The sequence below is a fragment of the Poromitra crassiceps genome (assembly GCF_964638095.1).
Source record: "Poromitra crassiceps genome assembly, chromosome: 10".
Taxonomy (NCBI): domain Eukaryota; kingdom Metazoa; phylum Chordata; class Actinopteri; order Beryciformes; family Melamphaidae; genus Poromitra; species Poromitra crassiceps.
Genome location: NC_139631.1, coordinates 53260191 through 53273466, shown reverse-complemented (window position 1 = coordinate 53273466; position 13276 = coordinate 53260191). Strand labels below are relative to the sequence as shown.

General features: G+C 41.2%; 3 long non-coding RNA genes across 3 annotated transcripts; all 3 read right to left on the bottom strand.

Moving 5' to 3' along the window:
* Window positions 1-1524: 1524 nt before the first annotated feature.
* On the bottom strand, window positions 1525-3432 carry LOC310783870. Its single transcript, XR_014553110.1, has 4 exons — window positions 3323-3432; window positions 2485-2602; window positions 2296-2376; window positions 1525-2157 (listed from the first exon to the last, which is right to left on the bottom strand). It is a non-coding gene; the product is annotated as an uncharacterized lncRNA (long non-coding RNA).
* A 687-nt stretch (window positions 3433-4119) lies between these two features.
* Window positions 4120-4839, bottom strand: LOC310783868. Its single transcript, XR_014553108.1, has 4 exons — window positions 4720-4839; window positions 4531-4611; window positions 4335-4391; window positions 4120-4295 (listed from the first exon to the last, which is right to left on the bottom strand). It is a non-coding gene; the product is annotated as an uncharacterized lncRNA (long non-coding RNA).
* A 3373-nt stretch (window positions 4840-8212) lies between these two features.
* LOC310783869 lies at window positions 8213-9812 on the bottom strand. The gene is made up of 4 exons (XR_014553109.1): window positions 9694-9812; window positions 8900-9020; window positions 8711-8791; window positions 8213-8570 (listed from the first exon to the last, which is right to left on the bottom strand). It is a non-coding gene; the product is annotated as an uncharacterized lncRNA (long non-coding RNA).
* Between the last annotated feature and the right edge of the window lie 3464 nt (window positions 9813-13276).

Sequence of the window (13276 nt, the reverse complement as noted above, 5' to 3'; positions counted from 1 at the left end):
GGATGATGGGACTGATGTTCTCAACACCAGGACGTAGACTGAAGATAACGTTAGTAGCGGTAGCTAGCTTGATACCTCACAGATAACACATAGTGAGATCAAAAGCACAGCACTCACCATTAACTCATTGAGTGCCAGCCACTTTTGGAAAACGGATGCTCCCAGTGCCAGCCCTTTCAGAGCGTTTTCAGTGATTTCTCGAGGCCCACAGAATATTGTGTGATATTACTATGTAAACACCGAACACGTACAAAGAACGATGAGACTCTATTGTATCATCCGCAAAAAAAAGTTTATTGATATCATTTTCCGTTCTTTAGTTATCAGCAGTAGAAGATAGGTTGTTTTCACCAAAAACAGACGTTTCAAACTAGAAGCTGAGATAATTAGCCTTTTGTGAAATGAAGCATTTCAAGCACATCACTGACTCTGAAGCTAATATTTAATATTTTAAAAAGGTAAACTCTATAGGAAGAGAGTTGGCAGACAGACAGCAGCTGCAACGCAGCAGCAACGCAGCAGCCACGCTGCCTGTGTGGATGCCGCGGGCGTGCCAGCCGCAGCCATCACGCCACGCACACGCACTAGGTAGGTACACGCAAGATGTGTGTCCCGGCCGTTAGTGTCCACACAGAGAGCGCAGCTCACTTTGCACGCTCTGCTCGTCCGCTATATATTTTGCCCCAGATCTACTGTCTTCGTTATCATGGGTAGTAAATAACGACATAAATATATAAAGTAATATGTTTGGGATAACTGTTAATGGCTACCTTCGGCGTTATAAAATGCAATTGCATCATATTTAAGTCTGTTCTCCTCCTGTTTTTCCAGTGCGTGCTGTTGTAGAGAGAAGGCGAGTCCTAGCTCTCTACTTGTTGCTCCGCAGGCAACGAGCCCCTAGAAGCCGCTCCCCCTCTCCAACTGCTCTCTCTCTCTTTTCACACTTCCAAAGGGGCAATCAACAGCGTAAATAAACATTATTTTACTTTTAAATTGGTTTTATTTGACGAATGTCCGATTTCTGACTTCCTGTCTGCCCTGATCTGATCTGTTCAGCTTGACAGAGTCGCTCACGGGCGCAGAGGTCCGCGCACAAAAATAGAAATCTAGGCTATCTCGCGTCCTGAGCGTCCACGGAGCTGCACAGGGTAGGGCCGTGCAGGTCGGCGCAAGGTCGCGCCGCGCAGCTAAAGGCCCAATTATACTCCATTTTCATCCGTAAATAAGGGCGTCCATTTCAAACGGTGTAATCGTCACTGCCCACATACTTCCATGCGTCTTTCACGTTGGTATCATGTTAAGCAATACATCCACCACTAAAACTATTTAAAAAAAAACTATTTTCAGACGGCAGCCCGTCTTTATTGTCACACAACACACTACAACACATGCATGCGGCCACTACACACACTCATGCTGACGGTGGCCGGTGAAAAGTGTCCTCTGCATTTGACCCATCCAGGCTTGTCCTTTCCTCCAGGGGGCAGGCCAGGAGCAGTGGTCGCTTTCTCGTACAGCGCCCGGGGACCAACTTCGGATGTTGTCGTCACTGGTCGGATGACGATGACGATCTGATCTTCTGCATGTTTTTAGTGGGGGGGTTATATACGGAGGAACCCCCTGGGGGAGCACGGGGAGAACATGCAAACTCCACACAGACAGAAAGGCCCTTACGACGAGATACCCCACCTGGGCAGTAGGCACTGAAGATATGGGGGGGAACACAACCACAGCGCCCACAGTGTCCCAGGCGAGAATCGAACTCAGGACCTTCTGACTGTGAGGCGACAGCTCTACCACTGAGCCACCGTGCCCCCCACTGAGCCACCGTGCCCCCCACTGAGCCACCGTGCCCCACCAGTGGGCAGTAGAGAGTCAAATGTATGAGTGTGTATATGGTTTTGCTCCGTTTCATGCGTATCCGTAAGCTTTCAGATGACGGACAGAAAACGGACGAAATTAACGAAATTAACGCAGAGTACGGACAGAAGGCTCTGTCCGTCTCCGTCTCCGTCTTTAACGTTGAGTATAATTGGGCCTTTACGTGCAGGAGACGCTTGTGGTGTCTTTTCACCGTGAGATGTTTGGGCAGCAGTTGTTGAGGTCACACTTTTCATTTGACCAGAAGTTGTGGTGCTCACCTTGTTCTTCCCAGACCTTAAAAAAGATGTCATTGCATTATTATTATTATTAAAAAGCATGGGAACATAATAACGCACTTGTAATACACTATTTTGTCTTAGAACACAAGTATTGATTTGTGTGTCTTTATGAGCACAATCCAGTCTAGCTTACCTGCTTCTCAAGTTCTGTATGAGCCTCTGGCCAAGTGGTGACTCTGGATTCAGACATTTCCTCCCTTTCGATGTTTCGACGCTGGAGAGGAAAACAAGAACAATGTTAGAGACAGAAGATGGAGAGTAGCAGATGAAAACAATGACATTGCAACAAATATGGTTTATGAGTTTGGGCTAATTTACTTACATAAGCTCCGTATTTAGGCAGAAGGTAGTTGGCTCGTGCAGCTGATAACCCGTTATGAGTTTTGGGTTCATACGGTCGAACAATAATAAACATTGGCAAGCATTATTTCCTCGTTGCCCTGTGGAGAGGAGGGATACAGCATGGTTAATGTGGAGAGGAGGGATACAGCATGGTTAAGGGCTGGTATGGTACATGTACATTAACAATGGGATGCAAACAGCCAGCATCGCAAAGGACAGGACTCTAAGAAATAAAATAACAGCACAAAGTAACTGCAGATAGTAGAGCATATGGAGAGATTCTGTGTCAATAATAACAAATATATTTAATAAAATACAAATAAATATGTATGGAAAAAGATTACTAAATACTACAATTCACATTATGTATTAAAATTGTTCAATCCAAAAAAATGCAGAAACAAATTTATCTCACATCCACAAATAAATGATTTGCTATTTGTGTTCTGTCATGAATTATAGTATTTATCTTTTTCCATTTCTACTTCTATTAATTTGATTACATACTGTACTGTGCAAAAGTCTTAATAAGGCACAAAAAAATCCATGAAGCGAAGATGCCTTAAAAAATAATGAAAAGTTTCTAAATATATAAAAAAAGAATTTAAAGTTGACTATAAAGAGCAGTCTACTGACACGCTAATGCAGAAAACAAATAAATAAACATCTCAGACAAAATTTATGGAAACAATCTAGAGTACCTAAGACCTTTGCACAGTGCTGTACATTTACTATTAAAATGGCCAATTATTGGCACAGAAATCCCTCCATACATTCATGTAAACACTATGTAGTGAATCCATTAAAAAACACGTTACCTTGTCCTTGGACATGGAGGGTGAGCAGGCAGAGAAGGAGAGAGGAGAGGACAGCTGAGTTCATTGTGCCGGCTGGAGAAGGTTGCTGCTTCAGACTCAGGATGTCTTCAGTCTTGACTGCTGAGCTGCTTGTTGTAACTGAAGGAGATCAGCCTTCTTTATATCCACTCAGACACCCACTCAGCCTGGAGGCTGTCCAGATGATGACTGTTTTGAAGTGACTGCACACACCAGACGATTCATTCAAAAGCAACTTTACTTCCTGGAACACATTCCTAAGTACACAGTCTAGAGCGCCCTCCATAGGCATCATATAGAACCACATATCAATACATCTTCCTTTTTTTCCAATAAGACAGAAGACTGTATAACTGCACTGACTGATCTGGCATTTTCAGCTCCATGCAAAGCACATATTCTGTCCAACAGAGCACAACAGCACAACTGAAGAAACTATGGGAATGTATATATTTAAAAATAACAGCAACCTCTTTGCTTCAGTGGTGTCCACTTGTGTTTCTCTTCAATAGATCTTTCAGATGCAGCTGCCTGAAAACCCTTTTTGTGCTCCGATATCTACGTTTAAGGGGATTTTTCTTCTGGTGGTGAGTGTGTGAACCACTTTTGCATCTATAGTCACTGGATTATTTGTGCCTATTCTATAAACCCCCGCGTTTGCATACTGTGGTGGTCGGTGCAGGTGATAAATAGAAATATACAGGACAAAAAATATACAATAAAGTATGGTTTATTTTTCGACAAATAGAAAAGTAGAAATACAAAAGTGTAACAAATATATAAATATTCACATTTATCGAAATATTTACATGTACATTCAGTGACGAGAACACAAATGATCCACATACTTTGCTTCATGACTTATGGCTTCATGGTAATGAACTGCTGTTATTAAGAAGTCTTTCAGTGCTGTTGTCCCATAGTGCAATGTTTCAGTCGCTCCTCTTCCACACACCTACAGCTGAGATGTTTAGGTCGCTCCTCTTCCACACACCTACAGCTGAGATGTTTGGGCAGCAGTTGTTGAGGTCACACTTTTCACTTCCCAGAACTGAAAAAAGATGTCATTGCATTATTATTATTATTAAAAAGTCATGGGGACATAATAACACACTTGTAATACACTATTTTGTCTTAGAACACAAGTATTGATTTGTGTGTCTTTATGAGCACAATCCAGTCTAGCTTACCTGCTTCTCAATTTCTGTATGAGCCTCTGGCCAAGTCGTGACTCTGGATTCAGACATTTCCTCCCTTTCGATGTTTCGACACTGGAGAGGAATACAAGAACAATGTTAGAGACAGAAGATGGAGAGTAGCAGATGAAAACAATGGCATTGCAACAAATATGGTTTATGAGTTTGGGCTAATTTACTTACATAAGCTCCATCTTTGTGCAGAAGATAGTTGGCTCGTGTAGCTGATAACCCGTTATGAGTTTTGGGTTCATACGGTCGAGCAATAATAAACATTGGCAATAATTTTTTCCTCGTTGCCCTGTGGAGAGGAGGGATACAGCATGGTTAATGTGGAGAGGAGGGATATAGCATGGTTAAGGGCTGGTATGGTACATGTACATTAACAATGGGATGCAAACAGCATCGCAAAGGACAGGACTCTAAAAAATAAAGTAACTGCAGATAGTAGAGCATATGGAGAGATTCTGTGTCAATAATAACAAATATATGTAATAAAATACAAATAAATATAAATGGAAAAAGATGACTAAATACTACAATTCACATTAGCCTATGTATGGTTGAATACAAAAAAAATTGAATGCAAAAAATACAGAAACAAATTTATCTCACATCCACAAATAAATAATTTGCTCTTTGTGATCTGTCATGAATTATAGTATTTATTTTTTTCCATTTCTAGTTCTATTCATTTGATTACATACTGTACTGTGCAAAAGTCTTAATAAGGCACAACAAAATCCATAAAGCGAAGATGCCTTCAAAAAGAATGAAAAGTTTCTAAATATATAAAAAATAAAATAAAGTTGACTATAAAGAGCAGTCTACTGACACGCTAATGCAGAAAACAAATAAACATCTCAGACAAAATTTATGGAAACAATCTAGAGTACCTAAGACCTTTGCACAGTGCTGTAAATTTACTATTAAAATGGCCAATTATTGGCACAGAAATCCCTCCATACATTCACGTAACCTTGTCCTTGGACATGGAGGGCGAGCAGGCAGATAAGGAGAGAGGAGAGGACAGCTGAGTTCATTGTGCCGGCTGGAGAAGGTTGCTGCTTCAGACTCAGGATGTCTTCAGTCTTGACTGCTGAGCTGCTTGTTGTAACTGAAGGAGATCAGCCTTCTTTATATCCACTCAGACATCCACTCAGCCTGGAGGCTGTCCAGATGATGACTGTTTTGAAGTGACTGCACACACCAGACGATTCATTCAAAAGCAACTTTACTTCCTGGAACACATTCCTAAGTACACAGTCTAGAGCGCCCTCCATAGGCATCATATAGAACCACATATCAATACATCTTCCTTTTTTTCCAATAAGACAGAAGACTGTATAACTGCACTGACTGATCTGGCATTTTCAGCTCCATGCAAAGCACATATTCTGTCCAACAGGTCTCTCTTGTAAAAGAGATCTTTGATCTCAATGGGACAAACCTGGTTAAACAAGGCCAGGTCGAAACCTGGCATAGGGCCGGTGTGCTCAGTAAAGTGCAGAACTCTGCCAAGCTGTATTGAGTCATTTGTGTAGTGTGCCTGTGCTGTAGTGTAGCCTATGTGGGTTAATAATCCTGGGTTTAAGCTTCATTAACATGAAGTGCCAGATTTATGGTTAATCTAGTAATATATATTATTTTCACACATAAATGTAGGCTATTGAAATGTAGGCTTATTATGTGGTGTATTCCCAGCCTCCCCCCCCCATACGTGTAGGCTAGGTGTTTTTTTTACAATGAATTCGTATATCATTAATAATTGGGATTATTGTAAATATTAGGATAGGTGAGATCAGATGACTGCTTACCATGTAAAAGCTTTAATAACACTGGAATTGAGGGCCATAGACTATGGCCCAAAATTCAAATATAACACTATGGCCCATAGTGTTATTAAATATTGTACATGGTATGCAGTCATCTGATGTCCCCTCCCCTAAACGTTACATGTCATGACTTGCTCCTTCCTTGGCAGAGATCTGTGCTCCAGCACATTGCCTCGTGTTTCACTGTAAACTTGTAGGCTATTGTGACAAGCGAATTTTTTCATTGAAACAAGTTCGCTTGTCACACAATACTCGTTGGACTTATTTGAGGGCATGTATGTTTATCGTTCACGTTCGCTAACCTGTCGGTCTTTAAACTCTTTGAACAGGTCGGGGTGCCTGTCGCTGTCGGCAAGATGTTTAGCCAGGTTCGATGTGTTTGAGCCTTTCGCTTTGGTCGCGTTGAAGCACCTTTTACTTCAGGAGCGACTGCACGGCCGGGTGTCAAGTCAGCCAGAATGTACTAGTACGTCATCCGCTTTGTTGCTTTCAAAATAAAACGCTTATTGTAACCTTATTTATTTTGAGTAATGCGTTACAGCCACAGTTTCACGCCATATAACATCACAACGAGTATTTTGATACAAGGTTTGCTGCTTCATTCATTGAAATACCTTTTCTCCTCCAACGTGCATCAATAAGCTATTTACTTTTGTTTAAGTAACATTATTTTGAAAGTTTTAACCGGAAGTTTTCCAGCTGTTCCCGAAAAAAGCTGCCTGGAGATATTCTCCCGAATGAGAAGCACGCTTCTTCATAGCGCACGCCCGATAAAACTCATTCAAAACGTTGCACTAGTTTACTGACTACACTGTCGTTTCCCATAACGTTAGTCACAAGAAATGTGGCGAAAGAATCACTTTTTGGGAGACAATCGCATCATGGTGATGACTATTCAGCAACAATGGACATGTATTGGAAATCAAATGCCTTCGCTTGTTTCACAACTTGTCTGCTCCAAAGCGCTACTCCAACCAGAGATACTGTCTAAAGGTAGGCTTTAGAATGATGTTAGCTTAGCGTCACCTAATATCATCACAGTCAGTCCCTCTCCTGACAAAAAAGTGCTCCAGGTAGTGCTTTTTCCATGCAAAAATGCAAACGTTATGTGTGAACAGCCCCATCCATACACAGCAGATTACCCCTGCTCAGACATTACCATAGTAATCACACAGCCCGCGCCCCCGCGCGAGTGCTCGAGCACTCGTTCATAATAGACTATTTAAATTGCTTAAAATGCCCATCCCTAGAAGCCGCTGCCATTTTCGCTGTGTCTGTCCTCCTGTGTGTCGGGAGTCGGCACGCCCACACATGAAGCAGACAGAGTCAGAGAGAGCTTTTTTCACTTTTCACCAGTCACCATTGGTTCAAGGCAACGATGTGTTTATTAGCCAGAGGTGCATTACCGCCACCTACCGGACTGGAAAGACATTTACTCGGCCTGGATCCGTGCTCAAATGCAGCGACAGAGTCGAATGTGAGGGCCCTGCTGTGCACTGCACACCGGCCCCAATAAAGGCTAAATAAACAGAGCACAACAGCACAACTGAAGAAACTATGGGAATGTATATATTTAAAAATAACAGAAGCATGCAACCTCTTTGCTTCATTGGTGTCCACTTGTGTTTCTCTTCAATAGATCTTTCGGATGCAGCTGCCTGAAAACCCTTTTTGTGCTCCGATATCTACGTTTAAGGGGATTTTTCTTCTGGTGGTGAGTGTTTGAACCACTTTCGCATCTATAGTCACTGGATTATTTGTGCCTATTCTATACACCCCCGCGTTTGCATAATGTGGTGGTTGGTGCAGGAGATAACTAGAAATATACAGGACAAAAAAGGTACAATAAAGTACGGTTTATTTTTCGACAAATAGAAAAGTAGAAATACAAAAGTGTAATAAATATATAAATATTCACATTTATCGAAATATTTACATGTACATTCAGTGACGAGAACACAAATGATCCACATACTTTGCTTCATGACTTATGGCTTCATGGTAATGAACTGCTGTTATTAAGAAGTCTTTCAGTGCTGTAGTCCCATAGTGCAATGTTTCAGTCGTTCCTCTTCCACACACCTACAGCTGATGTTTAGGTCGCTCCTCTTCCACACACCTACAGCTGAGATGTTTGGGCAGCAGTTGTTGAGGTCACATTTGTCATTTCACCGGAAGCTGTGGCGCTCACCTTGTGAACTGAAAAAAAGATGTCATTGCATTATTATTATTATTAAAAAGTCATGGGAACATAATAACACACTTGTAATACACTATTTTGTCTTAGAACACAAGTATTGATTTGTGTGTCTTTATGAGCACAATCCAGTCTAGTTTACCTGCTTCTCCATTTGTGTACGAGCCTCTTGCCAAGTGGTGACTCTGGATTCACACATTTCTTCCCTCTCGATGTTTCGACACTGGAGAGGAAAACAAGAACAATGTTAGAGACAGAAGCTGGAGAGCAGCAGATGAAAACAATGGCATTGCAACAAATATGGTTTATGAGTTTGGGCTAATTTACTTACATAAGCTCCATCTTTGAGCAGAAGATATCAGGCTCATATAGCTGAAAACTCGTTATGAGTTTTGGGTTGATACGGTCGAGCAATGATGAACATTGGCAAGAATTAGTTTGGCCTTGTTGCCCTGTGGAGAGGAGGGATACAGCATTGTTAAGGGCTGGTATGGTACATGTACATTAACAATGGGATGCAAACAGCATTGCAAAGAAATAAAATAACCGCTCAAAGTAACTGCAGATACTAGAGCATATGGAGAGATTCTGTGTCAATAATAACAAATATGTGTAATAAAATACAAATCAATATAAACGGAAAAAGTTGACTAAATACTACAATTCACATTATGTATTACAATTGTTGAATGCAAAAAAATGCAGAAACAAATTTATCTCACATCCACAAATAAATGATTTGCTATTTGTGTTCTGTCATGAATTATCGTATTTATCTTTTTCCATTTCTATTTCTATTAATTTGATTACATACTGTACTGTGCAAAAGTCTTAATAAGGCACAAAAAAATCCATAAAGCAAAGATGCCTTCAAAAAGAATGAAAAGTTTCTAAATATATAAAAAAATAATTTAAAGTTGACTATAAAGAGCAGTCTACTGACACGCTAATGCAGAAAACAAATAAATAAACATATCAGACAAAATTGATGGAAACAATCTAGAGTATCTAAGACCTTTGCACAGTGCTGTAAATTTACTATTAAAATGGCCAATTATTGGCACAGAAATCCCCCCATACATTCATGTAAACACTATGTAGTGAATCCATTAAAAAACACATTACCTTGGACATGGAGGGCGAGCAGGCAGAGAAGGAGAGAGGCGAGGACAGCTGAGTTCATTGTGCCGGCTGGAGAAGGTTGCTGCTTCAGACTCAGGATGTCTTCAGTCTTGACTGCTGAGCTGCTTGTTGTAACTGAAGGAGATCAGCCTTTTTATATCCTCTCAGACACCCACTCAGCCTGGAGGCTGTCCAGATGATGACTACATTCACTCTCGTTTCCCTACGTTCTCTCATCTCCCCTCCTTCCTCCCATTCACTAGAAGTCCAGATGATGTAAAATGTACTTTCCCTCTCTCCTTGATACCAACAAATACATTGATACATTTATGTAAGGCATTTAAACGATACCAACAAATACATTGATACATTTATGTAAGGCATTTAAACGATACCAACAAATACATTGATACATTTATGTAAGGCATTTAAACCATACCAACAAATACATTGATACATTTATGTAAGGCATTTAAACCATACCAACAAATACATTGATACATTTATGTAAGGCATTTAAACCATACCAACAAATACATTGATACATTTATGTAAGGCATTTAAACCATACCAAAAAATACATTGATACATTTATGTAAGGCATTTAAACAATACCAATAAATACATTGATACATTTATGTAAGGCATTTCAATCATTTTAAATTCAACTAGGTCCATAGATTTGAAAGCATATGAATTTGTGTGCTTTGCCCTGAACATCATAGTGGAGCGTTCAGTAAAGGATCTTCATGTCATCATGTCCTCAATCTCATCATGTCATTTGGCAAACCAAATAATCTACATCAATATATTATTACATTACATTAACTTCAGAGTGACACAATAAAAATCCAAGCACATTTTGGGAATGAAAGCATGTAGCTGTGACAGACATGATGCAGCAAGAACCAGGATACTCCGCCTGGCTTTGCAATGCTCAAGATGAAAATTATTTGCGTGTTTTCACTGTCGGGTGAAAACCTAATTTCTTGCAAAACGGCAACTTATCAGAAGCTCTGAAGCTAAAGAAGAACAAGGCAAGGCATAGCCTCTTCACAGGGCTATCGCGTACCTTCCCGGGCCTGGGACAAAATGATCCCTTAGGGCCTCTAACCATTTATTTTTCACATGTTCCATAGCTTTATGGACAATTAGAAGGTTATTGTACTTTTGTCTTTAATTGAGTGTACCTGTGCTGTAAATCCTGTGTTATCGAGACAAGGTCCAAAGTTGCCACCAGCCAAATACTGGTAAAATATGCAAATGGCCGGTAGATTTGCTACCGGCAAAAAAAAAAAAAAAGTAATCTATGGCTGATAAAATGTGAACATTCACATTGATTTTGGACAGTATTGAAATACAGGTGAATTTATGTCTTGTTATTGGCTTTGAGTGTTCAGGTGGCTGTGATGTAAATCCTGTTGAGATGCAGGTGAATGTATGTCTTAGTTATTATGCTGGCTTGAATTGTGCGTATGTGTGCTGTGGGGGGGGGGTATGCGTCCAGGCCCAGGGACCGTTATGTCAAAGTGTTAGTGTTGGATGGAGCCAGTTGTTCCTGTTTCCCTTTCTCTTGTCGGATTCTCTTCTTCAGGCTTTTTAGGGGAAGTCCCCCCGGACAGACACACATGCTACATGAGGAGGGGGGAGGGGGGAGGGGGGAGGAGGGGAGGAGGAGGAGAGGGGATGAGGAGGAGGGTGGAGGAGGAGGAGGGGGGAGGCGAGGGGAGGCGGGGGGAGGAGGGGGGCGAGGGGAGGCGGGGAGGGGGAGGGGATGGGTATTTCACTTTTTACTTCATCAACTATCATAAATGTACTTATAGCCTACTTATAGAAACACTAGCATATATACTCTACTTGTAGGCCTATGGGAGAGAATAAAAATAGCACAACAGAACCGAAGCCTAGAAAGTGTAACAAGGTGTTCTTTTTTGTGACCTCTTAGGTCACTGTCTAACCACCATTTATAAGAGGGACCCCCCCTCCACACACACACACACACACACACACACACACACACATGGAACCCCCCCCCCCCCCCCCCATCCACACACACACACATGGACCCCCCCCCCCCCCCCCCCCCCAACAAAGAGAGATGCTGATGTCAGCCAATCGTATGAGGGCAGATATTGCAGTATGTAATTAAGTCTGCTTCTTGACGAGCAGCAGCCAATCAGGGAAGGAAAAGGAGATAATTTGTCTTTGAGAAATCCTGAAGTCAGCTAGATTCAGCTTCCAGTGACGTCAGGCTATCTGGTGGAAAAGGGAAGCAAGCCCAACAGATTCTTAGAGAAACGTCTTGTAAACCAAGAAAGGACAGATACTCTTTTTTTTCCAATATTTCTATATACTTTCTATGAAACGTTCTTCTTGATATTGCAAGGGTGCCATTGATGGATCATTGATTTCTTAACAAATCGGTCCCAGCGCGTCAGGGTGAATGACGTTATTTCTTTTCTATTGTATTCTTCTACGGGTTCTCCCCAAGGCTGCTGTCTCTCCTCACTACTTTACATTCTGTACACAAATGACTGTCGTAGCTTTCACCCCAACAGATTCATCATCAAATTTGCAGATGATTCTGTTATTGTCAGTCTCCTTGGTGAGGAGGAATCACAGCATGGTCCTGTAGTTGATGATTTTATAACCTGGTGTGATGAGTCCTTCCTAGAGCTAAACGTATCCAAAACAAAAGACATGGTCATCAGCTTTAGGAAGGCTCCCCCCAGTGACACTTTTACTTGCATCAAGGGTACAGATATTGAGATCGTGGACAGCTACAAATACCTGGGTGTTGTTATTGATAACAAGTTGTGCTTCGACTCACATGTTGCTGCCACATCAAAAAAGGTCCAACAGCGTCTCTTCTTTTTGAGAAAAATGCGATCTTTTAATGTATCTTCTGAACTCATGACACTTTTTTATAGGAGTTTTATTGAATCTGTTTTTATGTTTTGCATGGTGGCCTGGTACGGCAACAAAACCATGGCCAACAAGAACAGGCTCGGTAGCCTAGTTAAAGGAGGACTTACCCCCTAGATATGTATTAGAACAGTGATTTGAAAATACCTATGGAAAAAACCAAGAAATGACATATGCTCTTGTCTATACTGGACTCTTTGGCTGTGTTGAAGTCCAGATTTTTTTTCGGAAATCGACGCCATTACAGTTTGCCTATTGCCTCAAAAATAATTTATTTGAGAGGGGCCATATCTGTATAAATATCAACAATTAGCCAACGCTGGTGGCCTGTATGGAAAGAGCTTTGCTCAAAATGGTTGAAAGTTATATCAATTTGGTAATTCAGTGGCGAACTAGAAATTTAATTATTTTTCTGCATGTAACTCTATGGCAGTGTGTTGAACTACGTTACGAGAGCAAAGTGGCATGGGCTCGTTACAGCAGCACACCGCACAATACGACAAACCCCCCGTTCTGGGGTAACACAATGCGAGATTTCTCTACGTCATTCCCTCGTCCAAGTTGCCATATAGTCCCTTTTTCATTTTAGTTTGGGGGCTTTTCGTGATTGTTGTTAAAAGTTGTGCAAAAGTTTTTTCCTCTCAGCGCAGTGCAGGCTGCC